Raw genomic sequence first — 10000 nt, 5'->3', positions numbered from 1 at the left:
GAAATGCCCTTCCATAATAAAAAAAAAAAAAAATCAAAATTTTATTTTCAATTCATTGTCTTCCCCCCATCTTATATTGATAACGTTTATTTACCATACCGATTTTGGACAGTTTTTACATCCTACATAAACTCAGAAATTTTATATGCTTGGTTAAAATGCTATCATTCTAACTGCCTGATGAGTCAGATTGGGGTAAATACGAACTTGACAGCCATCAATGAACTAGAAAGACAGACGAAAGACCTATAACTTTTTCATCAGAATACCATTATTTATAAAAGGCCTTCGGGTCAAGTCCCTATAGGCAAACACCACATTGCCTTTGCTTTTATCACTGCCGATTCTTTCATGTTTGTTTTGGATATAAAGTTAAGAGTTCGTTCCTATATAATATCTGATTCTATCAGCATCCCTCCCTAGATGCTAGACTCCCGCATTAAAGGGGCTATCTTCCTTCTCCATCAGACGCAAATATCCTTGCCGAGTGAGCAAGAGGAATCTCATTCTCAGCCGTGTTGTTCTTTTCCCCCTAATTCTAATATTTAACCACTTGAAGATTTTCAGGCATTCATTACACACACAAGCATTAAATGAATAAATAAAGAAGTAAATAGAATATATATATATATATATATATATATATATATATATATATATATATATATATATATATATATATATATATATATATATATATACATATATATATACATATATATACATACATATATATATATATATATATATATATATATATATATATATATATATATATATATATATATATGAATGTATATATATGAATATATAATATATATAATGTGTATATTTTATATATATATATATAGAGAGAGAGAGAGAGAGAGAGAGAGAGAGAGAGAGAGAGAGAGAGAGAGAGAGAGAGAGAGAGAGAGAGAGAGAGAGAGAGAGAGAGAAAATAGCGTTTGGAGATGTTAAACGGTAAATACTATGATAATGGAAATATTATTATTATGATTATAATTATTATTTGCTAAGGTACAATCCTAGTTGGAAAAGCAGGATGATATATGCCCAGGGGCCCCGACAGGGAAAAATAGCCCAGTGAGGAAAGGAAACAAAAAAAACTAACATAATTTAAGAACAGGAACAACATTAAAATAAATATTACCTATATAAGCTATAAAAACTTCAACAAAACAAGAGGAAGAGAAATTAGATAGAATAGTGTGCCTGAGTGTACCCTCAAGCATGAGAACTCTAACCCAAGACAGTAGAAGACCATGGTACAAAGGTTACGGCACTACCCAAGACTAGAGATTCTGGAATGTCCTTCTAGAAGCGCTACTTACCATAGCTAAATAGTCTATTCTACCCTCCTTACCAAGCGGAAAGTAGCTACTGACCAATTACAGTGCAGTAACCCCTTGGGTGAAGAAGAATTGTTTGATAATATCAATGTCGTCATGTGTATGAGGACAGAGGAGAATCTGTAAAGAATAGACCAGACTATTCAGTGTATGTATAGGCAAAGGAAAAGTGAACCGTAACCAAAGAGAAGGATTCTATGTAGTACTGTCTGGCCAGTCAGAGGACCCCATAACTCTGTAGCGGTAGTATTTCAACGGATGGCTGGTGCCCTGGCCAACCTACTACCTTAAAGATTAAGGTTAATTACATCGAGGAACATATACCTACTGTCTTATTACATTTTATGGTAGTTTTGATTTATTAACTTTCGTGTCCGTTGGGTCCTGTAGCATCCTGGCTAGTACAGTGGTAACTTAATCGCCTAGCATCCGCATGGCAGCAGAGCGTGAGTTAAACCTGTTTACTGGGGAGGCCACTGTTGTGGTTGGGCACCACAGTAGTGGATTGGGCTCGCACAAGTGACGTTCTGGTGAACATCTATTCTGATGAAACTGGGACTGAAACCAGACACCGTTAAACTGCGCTAGAAAAGACTGGCACGAACCATACTTCCAATGATCATTACGATAATGGTTGGTGTTTTTATGGTGATATCTTGGAAATAGATTTTAGTGCGCTCTTCTAAAAGGTACAATAACCACGTATTTATTTTTTTATTAGCCGTAGCCTAACATCGTTTGAAATAATAGTGAGAATACCATGTTAGATCTCAGCATTATTCGTTCCTGACGTCAACCCCTTTTTCATGATATCAGTTGCATTCCACAATGTTGCATGATCATTATTCAATAATATCTTTCATACTAATACCCGATCATTCAAACGTATACTGAATCTTGTGACTATTATACTATACGTTAAATAAGTCATACTTTCCAACAGGATTTCCTTTCGTGTATTAAAGAAACTGAATATTGAAAGCTCCTTAAGACTATTTTTAATATGCTACTGTATTACTTAACAGTTCCTTGCTCTAAAATAATACAGTATGCATAAAAGAATTAATCACAGTAAAGCCATATTTCAGTAACATAACAACTCCATTATTTTCCTTTTAAAAAATTTACATACCACATCTTGACACTTATTTCCTAAGCTCACTTATCAGCCGATATAAATCTCCAGTTATTAATATCATCAACATCATCATCATCATCTCTTCATGCTCTTATTGACGCAAAGGACGTCCATTAATATCATAGTCAACATTAATATCAAACTTTGCACCAAAGAATAACTTTTGTTAAAGTTGCCGTAAAGGATAATTCTAATGCGTCTGGTCCAGGGAAACATAAGTTATGAACTTCCTACAAACTAATAATTCATTCTTTCTTCCTTTTATTACCATTTATCTATCTTTCTTCCTTTTTGTTATATCTCCCCTTCCTTATTTCTTTCTTACTTTGGTTTATCTCTTCTATATTTCCTTCATTTTACATTCCTTCCTAAAAATATTCCTTTCTAAAAATATTAATAACCGTTTGAGAATTTCATCATTCCCAAGTATTCTAAAATGTTAGGACGAATATAGACGAATAAACTCAGAACCAAATAAACACAATACGTTCTTGATTCCTCGAAAGACAATAGAATTTGGAATCAGGGGATAACTCCGTTTCAAAACTCAAGATTAAAAGATTATCCATTCAAGCTTGAATAATTAACTGGTAGTGAACGCAAAAATTCATAATATATCTTATATATATATATATATATATATATATATATATATATATATATATATATATATATATATATATATATATATATATATATATAAAATGTACATATATTTGTGTGTGTCTGTGTATGTGTGTATACTGTATATATCAATATGCAACAACAACAACAACAATAATATATATAATATATATGATAATACAATAATATATATATATATATATATATATATATATATATATATATATATATATATATATATATATATATGTATGTATATATATATATATATATATATATATATATATATATATATATATATATATATATATATATATATATATATATATATATAATGTGCATATATTTATGTGTATCTGTGAATGTGGGTATACTGTATAAAGCAGTATACAACAACAACAACGACAATAATAATAATAATAATAATAATAATAATAATAATAATAATAATAATAATAATAATAATAATAATAAATACTCATTAATTACATCGCTAACCATTTGGTGCTCAAGTATGACATGTCATTTTTATCCATGAAAATTGTTTTAGATGACAAAATATATCCTGTATATGTTTTAAGTAATATTTCATAACGTAAAAGGTATGATAGAAAATGCTGTAATTTACATTTCAATGATAAAAGAAGTTTAAGTCTCTCTCTCTCTCTCTCTCTCTCTCTCTCTCTCTCTCTCTCTCTGCACCTATTTCCCTGTAAGCCAGATATTTATTCTTCATGAAGTCTATTCACCTTTTCTCCTGCTTTTGTGCGGTATAGTGGACAACATCCTTATAAATCCAACCAACGAATAGATACCATTCTATAACAAGACGTGAACATCTAATCCTGTCGAGCTCATGAAAAAAAAAAAAAAAAAAATACGCATGTCAAAGAAATCAAATCTGGACAATCTTCCTCCGAATGAACTACACCCTTTGTAGATAAAAGTAAAATCAGTTTTCTAGCACATCATTCATCTATTTCCTCCCTATATATTTCTCGAACTTCCTTAGTCTCCGGTTATAGGTCAATTAGCCGCCAACAATTGGCAGCCAATATTTCGCCGCCAACATTTTTCTCGCTAAGAATTGGCCAACGGTAACAATTTGCGACAGATGACAGTTCGCCACCTAAAGATGATTTACAATTAAGGATGAGAAAAAATAATAAAGAAAAAAAATCGATTTATAGAATCATATTTATTTTCTCTGAAATGACTAAAATCATGCAGAACATAATTTTTAAAGAAATGATATCATTACATTTGAAAATTATGTGCTAATCTTCATAAATATTCAATACAACTTCTCTCGTTATCATATTCATAAACAATTTTCGTAATTCTTTTGTCCATATCTGGGTACTTTTTTTTTTTAACTTAGTGGCAGGTTAATGTCCTGCGATTAGATGCTCCATATAAAGATCTCTACCTTTTTGTGCTTTGTTTAGTTCTTCAATAAACTCCCACAGTGTTAGATGATGACTTCTTAGTTCGTATGAAAAGTTTTCTCTGACCTGCTTCTGCATAGATATTAGTTCTATCTTCGTCATTCATTGTTGTTTGATAAACATTCCATGAATTGTAAGGAAATAAAGGGTTCCTTTTGATACATCGTCTGTTATAAACACCTACGTAATTACACTCAAACCAAGTTAGTATAGTTTCTAGTTCTGAGGGCAAATCATTTGCTAAAGCAACTCAATATGAAAATCAAGGTCAGCAGCCAAAATAATATATGAAAGGGTACAGAAGTGTTTTTGTTCTAAAAACTAAAAAAATGTAACAGGTAATTTTCAAGGAGTGGACTATTAGCAATAACTTGTATTAGTATTAACAGTTTGCTGATGGTAAATAGTAATATTTTAGTAATTTTCAAGTAATAGGCTTTTAGTAATAACATCTAGATGTAATAAAAGTACCCAGGTGGCAAACGGTCCGTAGCGGGAAATTGTTTGGAGGCGCTTATTGTTGGTGGCGAATTGTCCATATCCGTTAGTCTCCAAATTGCTTGTCTTGTTTACACACATATCTACATTTTCATGCTCTCCTCGCTAACTTATATTGACCTTAACTTTTTCTCCATCGGTTTTCATTTATTCCTGGAATACCATACTTTACCAACAACTTCATTTGTTTCTCTATCACATACCATTTTATTCTGATCTCGTAATACAACCTTCCTTTTATGTACTTCTAAACTAGTCCGACACAGTTTCAAACTATTCCACTAAACGGATTTTGAGCGAAGCGAAAAATCTATTTTTGGGTGAGGTAGCCATGTCGTCCTGATGGAAGTTCCTATTAGGTAGCTTTCTAGGTTATATTTCACTACAGTGATATTCCCAGAGAATTTTACCTTAAGGTATCCAGAATTCTAACTCCTGGAGCGAATATCCCTAAATAATCTCACAGGGATATTGCATAATATCAGAGGACGTATTCTTGACACATCACATAGCTATCTTCGCCCCGAACTGTATTAATGCTTCAAAGGGGTATAGTGACAAAAATCTGAAACGAGAATGAAAAGAGAGCCGCTCATAAGGCATCTCTCATATTCCGTTTCCAGTGTGTATCTGATGAAGGCGGTAGCGCCCTCTTTATTCCTTGTAGCGATATATGAGGTGTTACAGATACTGTACTATAGGGAGGGGTCAGCAGGCCCTTTTACAATAGAAGGAAGGGCGGGTCCATCAGGACGACATGGCTACCTCACCCAAAAATAGATTTTTTGCTTCGCTCAAAATCCGTTTTTTGGGCTCAGGCCATGTCGTCCTGATGGAAGTTTACCAGAGGATTACTGTATCTGTGGATTCTCAATCAGTGCCGTACTCTAAAGAAAGTATTTTCCTGGTCCGTCTATACCTAGAGACCTATGATGTTACCATCATACATCATTTTCATCTAGGCATAAACTATGTTAGTGCTTCCTGCCCCCTACAGGGAAGAGTCGTACTAGACTCTCGAGGAGTACATAAAAATTTATGGATGACAAAATGACAAGCTTGTATAGTGGTCTCGCCCTATACAATATGAAGCAAAGTTTGTATAAGAGTCACCAATGTCAGAATAAATTTGTGACACCTTCCCCAATGTGACTACTCTTATAAACTATTGGATAATGGTTGTATCCACATAGAAACAAATTTTGCCTCTTTGCCACCAACCCGTTAGGGTACCACGTCAACCCTTCCAAGGAAGGGTTAGAGTGAGTGGACTTTTGCTTGAATCAGGGAACAGTCTCGAAAGACATATCATGATAAAAATATCCATATTTTAATCTTAATGCTCAGTACATTTCTAATAAAATGAGTGTGGGCGTATAAGAATTAGTTTATTAAAATTTAATAAACGTACATATCAGATCAACATTTATGAAAATTTATAAAATGTGGATGATATGCGTAAAAGCACAAAGGAAAACAGTCAACAGAAAATATTGTTTCATCTACTAGGAAACAGATTTGCCACTTCAATTGAATTATTAATAATAATGATATAGTCTGTATACTGTTTACATACACTAGCGTAAAAAACGCTTGGCACAAGTGTCCGTATATGCTATAGATTACTGACGTCAATAGAACAGTTCGTAAGGATACTTTGGTGGCCTATCGCTCAGTGTGTAGTAACATACAGTGACTACACGCGCACCCTCTTAATTAATCGTCCCAAATTAATTACACTGTTCCTCGCAGACTTAAAACAGAAGGTTAAAGAATTCTACCTGCTGCTACCACAGATCTGATAAGTTGCTCCACTTGCTTTGCGTAGTACATAAAGAACGCCTTTGATGACTACCAGCCGGTGTGCAAACAAGGATGTTCAAAGTCCATATAATTAAGGAATTTTTATGGAAGAGGCAACTTTCCTCGGATCATGACTAACGGGTGTACTGTCTGGATCCGTTATGCAAATAACACGGGTGAATTTCGCCCATAGTTATAGATAACTTTGAACCCAGGGTTTCTCTTCTGAGCAGCTGTCCTCCCATAAAGTCTGAAGTTCTATGAAGATAGATCTTTAGGCACTCCACTGGACATAGAGATGCATCTTCCTTCAGAGGGCAGATTCTCTAGGGACCCCACCTGTTGGTGGATAGCTTGTTCCTGGAAAGAAACGTTGGGTCTGGAAATAGATTCAGTTCTCCCTCTAAGAACTGGACGTGGCCTTCATCTCTAGAGAGAGCCATTATTTCATAACTCTGGCCCCCAAAGTGAGTACAAACAGAAATATGACTTAAATTCAAAACCTTTTAAGCACATTCCTCATTGTTCATTATTTATACACAATGAGGAATCATATCTAATGACCATGCAAAGGGTCTTTGGAAGCGCTGGAGGGCTGGTTCATTAAGAACATCGTAAGAAAGGTCGACCTGTAAGACATATGGTATCTGACTTGTCAAGGCAGGCTTGAACAACAGAATTGTGTTGGCTGCTAAACCTTGCTCATGAAGGTGAATGAAGAATTATAAATAGGAATCTGTCGGGATTTCTTTCTGTTTCTTCGCCTTGACAAAGGATAGCTATCTCTTCCCTGAAGCCTCATAATGTCTTCTGGTTTCCTCCAAAAGTCTAAACTGACTTTTAAACACCGAATCTTTTTCTCATCGTTAAGAAGAGAAAATCATGAGATGTAGGTTCCATGTTTTCTGTGAAGGAGCGAAGACAGTCGACTTCTGTACTCGCTGAGACAGGGATGGATCCGTTAGTCGTGGTTCCAATGCCAGAGGGAACCACACCCTATTTGGCCACTTGTGGGCCACTATTGCTGCTTTCCCTTTAAAGGATCTCAGCTTATCGAGGACCTTCAAAAGGAGATTGTGCGGAGGGAACATATAGATACTGGACCATCTGTTCCTGTCCAGGGACATAGTGTCCACTGCCTCCGCTGACGGCTCCTCGTAAGGGAACACGTAACGATCTATTTTCTTGTTGTCTTTCGTCGCAAAGAGGTCTACCTGCAGCTCTGGGACTTGACTCAAGATGAAGGAGAACGATCCTGCGTCAAGGGACCATTCTGACTATAGGTGTAAACCTAGATAGAGTGTCTGCTGTCACATTGCAGAACCCTTGAATGTGAACTGCTGAAAGGTGCCATTTCTTCCTTTCCGCCAAACGGAATATGGCCAACGTCACTTAGATCTCTTCACACGTTTGATGCGTATTTTCTCCAAACTCCTGTTGCGTCCTTAAGCTGTGCTCTTAGCACTGGATCTGTTATCAAAGCAAACTGTAGAGAGCCTAGCACTCTCTCCTGTTCGCGTCTTCATATCCGTTTGGATTTCAATAGTCTCTTGACAGATCCTGCTATTTCTTTCCTCTTCTTACTAGGAATGGAAAGCTGATGAGACTCCAAATTCCAGTGGATTCCCAACCACTGAAATTTTTGAGCTGGAGAAAGACGAGACTTTTTGATGTTGATCTTGAATCCCAGATGTTCCAGGAAATGGATCACTATCTTTGAAGCTTGCATGCATTCTGTCCTGGATGCTGTCCACACCAGCCAGTCGTCCAGGTAGGCTACTACTTGGACCCCCTTTAGGCGTAATTGATGGACGGCTGCGTTCGCGAGCTTCGTGAAAATCCTTGGGGCTATGTTTAGCCCGAAAGGCATGGCTCTGAAGGCGTAAGGCTTTCTATGTAATTTGAAGCCTAGGTAGGGGGAGAGGTGACGATTAATTGGAACGTGCCAATAAGCGTCAGACAAGTCTATAGAGACAGTATATGGCCTTAGAGGTGGGGAAGGGATAAGGGTCCTATAGACTTCCTTCTAGCAGGAGACACACTCAGCCGTTAGGGAAGCTCATCCTAACCAAGAGTTGTCTATTAGGGAGGAAGACTGGCAATACTTGCTAACCTCCTCCCAACCAGAACAAAGTTAGGTGAAGTTATTTCGCCGGGCAGCAAAGAAAACTTATTCTCCAGCCCGAGAAAAACAACACTGGACAGTCTGCTAGGCCACTAGAGAAAGGAATCATCCTTCCAACATGGACTAGGGAAGCAAAGCTTCCTGTGTCCGCCCATAACCTAGCAAAGGAGACCCTTTCTCTATGCTAGGAAGAAGCAGACCACAGACTAGAAACTCTGATGTTCTGCCCTAACCCAAAAAGCCAGTCACTCTGGTTATCAGGTCAGGACAGACATATACTCATATACTAGAATAGTTATACCTGAATTATTATACAGATAGAACCACTAGGATTAAGCCGAAGGCTTACAGAGGAAGAGAGGGATTGAAAGTATGCTTCTGTACTTAGAATACTAGACTAGGTGAGATGAGAATCAATTACCTAAATCACCGAAACTCTCTCGTATACAATCTTGGAAAAAACATTCAACAATATCTTACATGTATAAAATATTTGCCTATACCTTCAATAATATAACATTCGGAAAAACTTATATCATGCATGAAAGTACTAGTGCCAGACTTCTAGGCTACGAAGCCTCACGAAGGGCAAGATCGGTACCTCGACCCGTGTCGAAATCACCGAGCTAAAACTGACGGTATAATATAAGCATTCCTAGCGGAGCTAGATAGCTTAATTATTAAAGCGTAACAAACCGGGAACGTCGCTCCAGCTAACTAAATGACCCATAAGAGCGGGCGATAGCATCCAGGATGCCTCTGGTAGGCAACAGCTCTTGTTTACGTTAAAATCACTTTTGATTTAATTCAAAACGACAAGAGCTTACATTTATACATAGTAAAGATAATACTCAACTTCCTAGAGGCAGAAGAGGCCGGAGAAGTCATCAAAATGTTGAATTAAATCCAAAATAACGAGAGAACACAAGGGAAAACACCGAGTAGTAGAGCTACACGAAAAGGAATAAAGAGGGCGCTACCGCCTTCATCAGATACACACTGGAAACGTAAT

This window comes from Palaemon carinicauda, chromosome 5 (assembly GCF_036898095.1).
Source record: "Palaemon carinicauda isolate YSFRI2023 chromosome 5, ASM3689809v2, whole genome shotgun sequence".
NCBI lineage: Eukaryota > Metazoa > Arthropoda > Malacostraca > Decapoda > Palaemonidae > Palaemon > Palaemon carinicauda.
Note: the sequence above shows the minus strand (reverse complement) of the source record.